Source organism: Pelecanus crispus, unplaced genomic scaffold, assembly GCF_030463565.1.
Source record: "Pelecanus crispus isolate bPelCri1 unplaced genomic scaffold, bPelCri1.pri SCAFFOLD_307, whole genome shotgun sequence".
Lineage (NCBI taxonomy): Eukaryota > Metazoa > Chordata > Aves > Pelecaniformes > Pelecanidae > Pelecanus > Pelecanus crispus.
This window is the reverse complement of record NW_027461379.1, coordinates 23,074-31,809: the sequence shown is the minus strand read 5'-3', so window position 1 is coordinate 31,809 and position 8,736 is coordinate 23,074. Positions and strand designations below refer to the sequence as shown.

The window sequence follows — 8,736 nt, the reverse complement described above, 5'->3', positions numbered from 1 at the left end:
TGATGCAACCTGGCTGCCAGTGCTGGGGCTGCTGGTCTCGGGGGCCAGGGAGCATTGGGATGGCCCCGATGCTGCCTGGCTGGTGGTGCTGGGGCTGCTGGGGCTGCTGGCCTCCGGAGCCGGAGATCCAAGAGACTGCCGTGATGCCGCCTGGCTGGTGGTGCCGGGGCTGCTGGTCTCGGGTGCCGGGGAGCTGTGGGATGGCCTCGATCCTGACTGGCTGGCAGTGCTGGGGCCGGTGAGCTCCGAGCTGTGACCGGAGGCTGTAAGGGGAGAAGCAGGAAGGTCAAGGGCACGGCCCCCCAGGCCCGGGGCAGGATAGGTGCCAGAGCGGTGCCCCCAGCCCTCCTGGAGCAGAGAGGCTCTGCCAAGCCCACCCTGGGCACCCGCGGCCAGGACTCGCCTGGGCCCTGGCCCCAGCCCAGGGGCACGCGGCTGCTTTGCCTCTTACCGGTGCCCAGGCCAGCACAGCTGTCGCACTCCCAGCTGGCCGTGCTGTTCCTCCAGTAGGAGCAGCGTCTGTGGGTGCCCTCGGCAGCGCAGGAGCAGCACAGGAGCAGTTGCCAGGGCCTGGGGAAGCACACGGGTTCATGGCTGTGAGGACAAAGTGACGGCAGCACGGGCCTGTCCGGCAGAGCTCTTGTTCTTCGTCCTGCCGCTTCGAGCCCTTGGCCAGACAGAGATCCCGTGCAGAGCCGCGGGGTGCAGCTTTGGCAACTCACCCCTCTTCCTCTGCCTGCTCCCTGCCTCCTGGGCAAAGGCACTCACGGGCATCGCAGCGCCTGTGCCTCTCATTTAGTGCTGCGTATGCACGGCTGTTCTCCCATGATGGCAGTCTGATGGAGAAAGGAGAAGTGAGGAGCCCCTGCTGCCCGGCAGGGCGTAAGGCAGATGCAGGGCATCCCTGCTCTTCCCCCCGCTGCCCTGTTTCCAACTCCTCCGTGAAGCGGAAGCCCAGACTCACGGGAGAGCGGAGGGCCAGGGCTGCAGGGGCAGGCCCTGGCAGGGCACAGCGCTTGCACCCTCCTGCCTCGTGAGCCGAGCACAAGGACACCAACCTGAAGGGGATTCGGATCCCCATGACGAGCATTTCCGAGAGGAAGAGATCCTTATCCCTACAGAGGGGGCACCGGAAGCAAGAGAAGCCAGCGCTCACAGCCTGTCCCTGCAGGAGTACCATAAGGAGCACGAGTTGAGGCCCTGGTGCTGCTGAGCGCCCGCCGTGCCCCGGGGGCGAGGGAGCGGCTCCTACCTGGATGCAGCCCCTGTGGAACCAGGCGTGTTGGCACGCTGGGCACACCATGGTGCCGTAGGACGTTCTGTCCTCCACAAGGTCCAGGCAGATGAGGCAGGTGGTGTTCTCCTCCGGAGCCGCCCCCACTGCCTGCTCTGGGCGGTGCTCCCAGCAGAAGGACCTGGGGGGAAGGGGAAAGGGACGGGCGAGGTGAGAAGTGCCGGGTCCTTCCCCGCCGGCGGCGAGGAGGGGAGAGGAGGTACCTGTACTGAGGAAAGAACTGGGTGACGCATCCACCCTCCACGGCACAGGGGAGATGGAAGCTGCGGTCGCAGCCCGTCTCCTGGCAGGCGATGGTGGCCCCGCTCTCGCCACAGACGAAGCAGTGCTGGAAAGAGCACAGCAGCCCCCATCAGCGGCAGCCTCGGCGCCCCCACAGGCAGCCCCACGCCTCCGGGCAGGGCGCAGGATGCGGCCGCTGCTGGGTCACACCGCGCAGATCTGCCTGGCGGACGAGGCTCCTGTGCTGGAGCCTCCCTCTGTGGAGCTGCTGGGAGCGAGACTTTTGTCCCAGAGCTGGTTGCAAGGGCTGGGGTTTCTTTCCTGGGGGCTGGGCTGGGCTCCCGCCAACCTCTCCCGGCTCCAATCTCCCTGTTCTTGTCAGGGCCTCACCTTCTGTGCTGCCCGCTCGACTGTCTGTCGAATATCCTCAGGGAGAAATCCCATGAGTCCTACTTCCTTGCCCCATTGCTGAAACAGCTCGCTGGCAAAAAACTGCAGAAGAGAACGGACGAGGAGCTGATGAGGAAGGAGAGCGTGGCAGGGAGTGCCTGTCGCAAAGCTGGAGGGAGCCCCGGAGGAACTCACCAGGCAAAACACATGGGCACAGAGTCCTTGCTTCTCCAGCATGCACCCACAGACATCCGGGTCAGCCTCTGCCCGGCGACACAGCATGCATGCTGCGGGGGGAGAGAGCAAATGGCACCGGGGATGAGCAGCTCTGCGGGGCCGGGGCAAGCGTCCCTGAGGGATTGCCCGCAAGGGCCTCCTGTGTCCCTGCCTAGCTGGCTGATGGGCAGGGCTGGAGGCCTTGGAGAGGAAGGGGGCATTGCAGGCACGCGTGTCCCAGCAGGTGCCCACGGTTGGGGAGCTCCTGCCTCCCCCTGCCGCTGCTCTCGGCCCCACGCTGACCGCGCCGGCAACCCCTCTGCCAGGCTGCGGGAGGGATACGTTGCTCTCACCCTGCTCCATCGAGTCGGGGGCCTTCCGCTTCCTTGCAGACATGGCGCACGTCAACGGTGAGCGTTTGGAGAGACCCTGTCCCAGCGGCGCTGGGGGTCTCCTCCGGATGCTCCTCTGCTGACTCTGAGGGAGAAGCAGGATGGCGGGTGAGGGAGAAGCGAGACGCGGGCGAGCTGGCAGCACAGGCCCAGAGCCCCGAGGCGTGGGGCTCCCCTCCTCCCTCGGCAGCCCCGCGCGAGCCCCGTCCCTGCCCTGCCCTCTCCTCGCCTCACCAGGTCGCACTGACGCACGGCCCGAGCCCGGCGTTGCTTTCTGTGGGCTTGCCCCCGCGGGTCACAGTGGCCGCTGTGACATCTCCACCGCCCTTGGCCACCTGCCACCCATTGTGACACGGCCCCCGCCTCACAGGGGTGGGTGTGAAGTGCCGAGGTGGGGGCCCGAGCCCTCGGCACCCACGTAACCGGGGCGGCTGCTCCTGCAGCAAGTGCGGAGTCAAACGCCGGGTCCCCCGGGGCAGCCGTCGAGGGCGGCACTGTTGGCCGAAAGGTGCTGTTTGGGCAGTGCGACTCCAGGGCTCCAGCCCTGGCCAAGGGAAATCTCTGCTCCTGCCCCCGGCACGGGGAGCGCTGCCAGCAGCTCGCGGAAGGCGATCCTTCCTCTCTGCGCGGCACCGGTAAGGCTGCCTCTGCAGGACTGCCTCCGGTTCTGGGCTCCCCGGCACAGGGGACGGCAGCGACCTCGCAGCCTGGCCTGCAGGGCTCACACATCCCATCCGCTCGGACGCGGTGGGTGGCCGGGGCACAGCACAGGACCTCAGGACGGCGCCTAAATGTCGCAGGTGGCCCAACGTCTTTCTCCTGAACTCCTTAGCGCTTTGGTGACGTGCTGCCTCCGGAAGAAAAAGCAGCGGGACCGCAAGCTGGGGAGTCACGGCGGAAATGGCCTCTTCCCATGGCAATAAACTGCCTTTCCGAGTCAGTGTGAGCCTCTCCTTGGTGGGGTGGGAAGCCGCACGTGGCTGTGGGGCAGCTTTGGAGGCGGTGGGTGCGAGTGTTGGTCTGTTTGAGGGTAGAAAGGCTCTGCAGTGGGATCTGGACAGGCTGGATCGATGGGCCGAGGGTTGTCAAGCGTCGGAACAGGCTGCCCAGGGAAGCGGTTGAGTCAGCACCCCCGGAGGTATCTCAAAGACGTGTGGACGCGGCGCTTAGGGACATGGTTTAGTGGTGGCCTCGGTAGCGTTAGGTTAACGGTTGGGCTCGATGATCTTCAGGGTCTTTTCCAACCTCAATGATTCTATGATTCTAATTGCCGTTCAGTTATTGCTTGATCACCGTTTGATTACCATTTGATTTTCATTCAGCCATCGATCAACGAGCATTTGATCGTCGCTTAATCATTAATGAAACCCTTTTAGTTAACCCCACAACGATGACTTCTCTCAATAATTCGCCTGCGGCACCAGGACAAAAGCCAGACGGCGTCTCAGGCGCAACCAGCGTAGGCAAAAAGGAATGCGAAATCCAGGATTGGAGAGTCCAGGTCCAAAATGCCCTTCAGGACCAAGATAGACACCTGAAACCCCCAGGCGGCCTTCTACAATACGAGCTGGCTGACGCTGCTGAGAGTGACTAGAGGCTTCTTCCCAGGCTGCCTCCCTCAGCTCCTGCTTTTGGAGTGTCCTCAGCCGTCCGCTTCTACCAGCCACCTTCCAAGCCAAACTCCGGTGCTCAGGGCTTCCTCCTCACCAGGCTTTCTGAGGTTTTGCTCGGCCTGCCGACGCCAGGGCATTAGAGATCTCCGTTAGCTAGATGCACGCAGAGGTGAGCGGTGCCAGGGAACAAGCTCCTCCGTTCAGAGCGAGGCTGTGCGTGGCCACAGCTCTTTGGCCAGCTCCATTCGAGCTCCGTTGCCCGGGAGTGCCTCGGAGCTCCACATCGCAGTCCCCCTGAAGAGCACTACCTGTTCTGGCCATGTCTAGACCTCACGTCTTGCCAATCACAGCAGTCAAGAACAGAAGGACAAAGTGCTGCCACCGAGTTCTCTTTTGGACCCTCTGCACCGCCTTTCCTTCCTCATTGCCTCTTTGTTGGCAGAAGAGCCCATCAGGTGTCCCAGGTTCCCCTGCCTTCCTCAGAGAGGACAGCTGCTCCCTGCTTTAAGGAATCAGCTTGCACCGTAAGAGCGCCGGTACTTTGCCTGAAGAGCAGAGGGCTGTTCAAATCTGGACAGCCACCCCACGGGATTTCCTTCGTGCTTTGGTCACCGTCATTCTTTGATTCAGCCTTCTCGCTCTCTGCGCCAGCTCCCACGGAGCTGTTCAGCAGTCACTCTGCAACCAAATCTCTTCTCCTGCCTGCACTAGAAAGGTACTTGCTGCTGGTCGCCAACAGGAGGGAAATCCTTTTGGACGACTGACACTTCCCAGGCCCCTTGTTACCCTCCCGTAGAGCACACGTGATTTTTTTGCTCTCGAGGGCGTATGACAGGACTCAAGCCCTCAGCAACAGGTACTGCTCTGACTCTCCTGAACTCTGTGAAGTCCTTGCCGGGTGTTTGCAATCTCTATTACAAAGGGTTTCTTGGCTTACACTGCAAGAAGGAAGCCTTCAGTTGGTACGGCAGCAATCACGTTGGGGAACAAGGCCCGCAACTGGGCAACGGGGAATGCCTTTTGGCTCCTGTAGCAACACAATCTACAGCAATCTTCATGTCACAAATACAGATGTGACACTGAACTTAACGTTCAGAGAAAAGCAGCTTTGCCGCTTTGCCACAATTCTCACTAAGCTAGGCAACGAGGATAGGAAATCGGTTATAGCCTTGTCCAGAAGGAAACAGAGTTGAAGCGTGTCAAAAATCGCTGGCGCCGGGGCACGTGATTTGGGGGGGCGAGCCGCGAGGGCCATGGCGCGTGGGCGGGCACAGCCCACTTTGGCAGGAGATGGGTGGCGGCGCCGACTGGGCCGTGCCGGGCCACCCTCCTGGGGGCGGGGGCAGAGACCCCCGGTCCCGGGCGTGGGTGTGAACTTCCCCCGGGGAAACTGAGCAGGCTGCGGGGCCAGCGAGGCCCGAAGCACACGGCCATGGTGCTGGGGAGCCGGCCAAGGCCAGCCCGCAAGGAGGGAGGTCTGGGGAAGGTGCTGCCAACCGTCAGTGGAGAAGACAACCGTCTGGGCCCAGCCGCTAACGCTGCCCCTCGAGAAAGGGAGAGGAGGAGGAAGGCGACACATGCGCGTGGCATCTCCCGCTGCAGTCATTAACGGCCACCTTTATTGTGCCGGCGGAGGGGGATCAGGGCCAGCACTCGGGGACGGCGCACGGCTGGTCCCGTGGCGGCGTTCGGGCCGGCTGTAAGGAGTTTGGGCCCGACGTTGCAAGTGGGAGCGCTCTCGCATCCGCGCGGGCCCAGGGGGGCTGGAGCGGCTGCTGCTCTGGAGCGCTGGCGAGCCGAAGGAGGGCCCCGATGGCAGCTGGCTGGCGGTGCTGGGGCTGCTGGTCTCGTGTGCCGCGGAGCTGTGGGACGGCCCCAGCGCGGCCTGGCTGGCGGTGCTGCTCCCAGCACTGGGTGCTGCTGTGCGGCTGCTCTCAGGGCATCCCGTGGGCCGGCTGTAGGGCTTTTGGGCCCGACGCTGCAACCGGGAGCGGTTTTGCGTGCGGTCGGGCCCAGGTGGGCTGGAGCGGCTGCTGCCCTGAAGCACTGGGGAGCCGTGGGATGGCCCTGATGCCGCATTGCTGGGGCTGCTGGTCTCTGGTGCCAGGGAGCCGTGGGACGGCCCTGATGCCGCCTGGCTGCGAGCGCTGGGGCTGGTGGTCTGCGGTGCTGGGGAGCCGCAGGAGGGCCCCGATGGCAGCTGGCTGGCGGTGCTGGGGCTGCTGGTGTCGGGTGCCGCAGAGCTGTGGGCCAGCCCCAGCGCGGCCTGGCTGGCGGTGCTGCTCCCAGCACTGGGTGCTGCTGATGTGCGGCTGCTCTCAGGGCATCCTGTGGGCCGGCTGTAGGGCTTTTGGGCCCGACGCTGCAACCTGGAGCGGTTTCGCGTGCGGTCAGGCCCAGGTGGGCGGGAGAGGCTGCTGCCCTGAAGCACTGGGGAGCCATGGGATGGCCCTGATGCCGCCTGGCTGCGAGCGCTGGGGCTGGTGGTCTGCGGTGCTGGCCAGCCGCAGGAGGACCCCGATGGCAGCTGGCTGGCAGCGTTGCGGCTGCTGGTGTCGGGTGCCGCGGAGCTGTGGGACAGCCCCAGCGCGGCCTGGCTGGCGGTGCTGCTCCCAGCACTGGGTGCTGCTGATGTGCGGCTGCTCTCAGGGCATCCCGTGGGACGGCTGTAGGGCTTTTGGGCCCGACGCTGCAACCGGGAGCGGTTTCGCGTGCGGTCGGGCCCAGGTGGGCGGGAGCGGCTGCTGCCCTGAAGCACTGGGGAGCCATGGGATGGCCCCAATGCCGCCAGGCTACCAGTGCTGGGGCTGCTGGTCTCCGTTGCTAGGGAGCCGTGGGATGGCCCTGATGCAACCTGGCTGCCAGTGCTGGGGCTGCTGGTCTCGGGGGCCAGGGAGCATTGGGATGGCCCCGATGCTGCCTGGCTGGTGGTGCTGGGGCTGCTGGGGCTGCTGGCCTCCGGAGCCGGAGATCCAAGAGACTGCCGTGATGCCGCCTGGCTGGTGGTGCCGGGGCTGCTGGTCTCGGGTGCCGGGGAGCTGTGGGATGGCCTCGATCCTGACTGGCTGGCAGTGCTGGGGCCGGTGAGCTCCGAGCTGTGACCGGAGGCTGTAAGGGGAGAAGCAGGAAGGTCAAGGGCACGGCCCCCCAGGCCCGGGGCAGGATAGGTGCCAGAGCGGTGCCCCCAGCCCTCCTGGAGCAGAGAGGCTCTGCCAAGACCACCCTGGGCACCCGCGGCCAGGACTCGCCTGGGCCCTGGCCCCAGCCCAGGGGCACGCGGCTGCTTTGCCTCTTACCGGTGCCCAGGCCAGCACAGCTGTCGCACTCCCAGCTGGCCGTGCTGTTCCTCCAGTAGGAGCAGCGTCTGTGGGTGCCCTCGGCAGCGCAGGAGCAGCACAGGAGCAGTTGCCAGGGCCTGGGGAAGCACACGGGTTCATGGCTGTGAGGACAAAGTGACGGCAGCACGGGCTTGTCCGGCAGAGCTCTTGTTCTTCGTCCTGCCGCTTCGAGCCCTTGGCCAGACAGAGATCCCGTGCAGAGCCGCGGGGTGCAGCTTTGGCAACTCACCCCTCTTCCTCTGCCTGCTCCCTGCCTCCTGGGCAAAGGCACTCACGGGCATCGCAGCGCCTGTGCCTCTCATTTAGTGCTGCGTATGCACGGCTGTTCTCCCATGATGGCAGTCTGATGGAGAAAGGAGAAGTGAGGAGCCCCTGCTGCCCGGCAGGGCGTAAGGCAGATGCAGGGCATCCCTGCTCTTCCCCCCGCTGCCCTGTTTCCAACTCCTCCGTGAAGCGGAAGCCCAGACTCACGGGAGAGCGGAGGGCCAGGGCTGCAGGGGCAGGCCCTGGCAGGGCACAGCGCTTGCACCCTCCTGCCTCGTGAGCCGAGCACAAGGACACCAACCTGAAGGGGATTCGGATCCCCATGACGAGCATTTCCGAGAGGAAGAGATCCTTATCCCTACAGAGGGGGCACCGGAAGCAAGAGAAGCCAGCGCTCACAGCCTGTCCCTGCAGGAGTACCATAAGGAGCACGAGTTGAGGCCCTGGTGCTGCTGAGCGCCCGCCGTGCCCCGGGGGCGAGGGAGCGGCTCCTACCTGGATGCAGCCCCTGTGGAACCAGGCGTGTTGGCACGCTGGGCACACCATGGTGCCGTAGGACGTTCTGTCCTCCACAAGGTCCAGGCAGATGAGGCAGGTGGTGTTCTCCTCCGGAGCCGCCCCCACTGCCTGCTCTGGGCGGTGCTCCCAGCAGAAGGACCTGGGGGGAAGGGGAAAGGGACGGGCGAGGTGAGAAGTGCCGGGTCCTTCCCCGCCGGCGGCGAGGAGGGGAGAGGAGGTACCTGTACTGAGGAAAGAACTGGGTGACGCATCCACCCTCCACGGCACAGGGGAGATGGAAGCTGCGGTCGCAGCCCGTCTCCTGGCAGGCGATGGTGGCCCCGCTCTCGCCACAGACGAAGCAGTGCTGGAAAGAGCACAGCAGCCCCCATCAGCGGCAGCCTCGGCGCCCCCACAGGCAGCCCCACGCCTCCGGGCAGGGCGCAGGATGCGGCCGCTGCTGGGTCACACCGCGCAGATCTGCCTGGCGGACGAGGCTCCTGTGCTGG

The 8,736-nt window shown here is 65.2% G+C and overlaps 2 pseudogenes; both read right to left on the bottom strand.

The window, feature by feature from the left end:
- Positions 1-377: 377 nt before the first annotated feature.
- Positions 378-1,643, bottom strand: LOC142596975 (E3 ubiquitin-protein ligase PHF7-like; annotated as a pseudogene).
- An 828-nt stretch (positions 1,644-2,471) lies between these two features.
- On the bottom strand, positions 2,472-8,615 carry LOC142596974 (E3 ubiquitin-protein ligase PHF7-like; annotated as a pseudogene).
- Between the last annotated feature and the right edge of the window lie 121 nt (positions 8,616-8,736).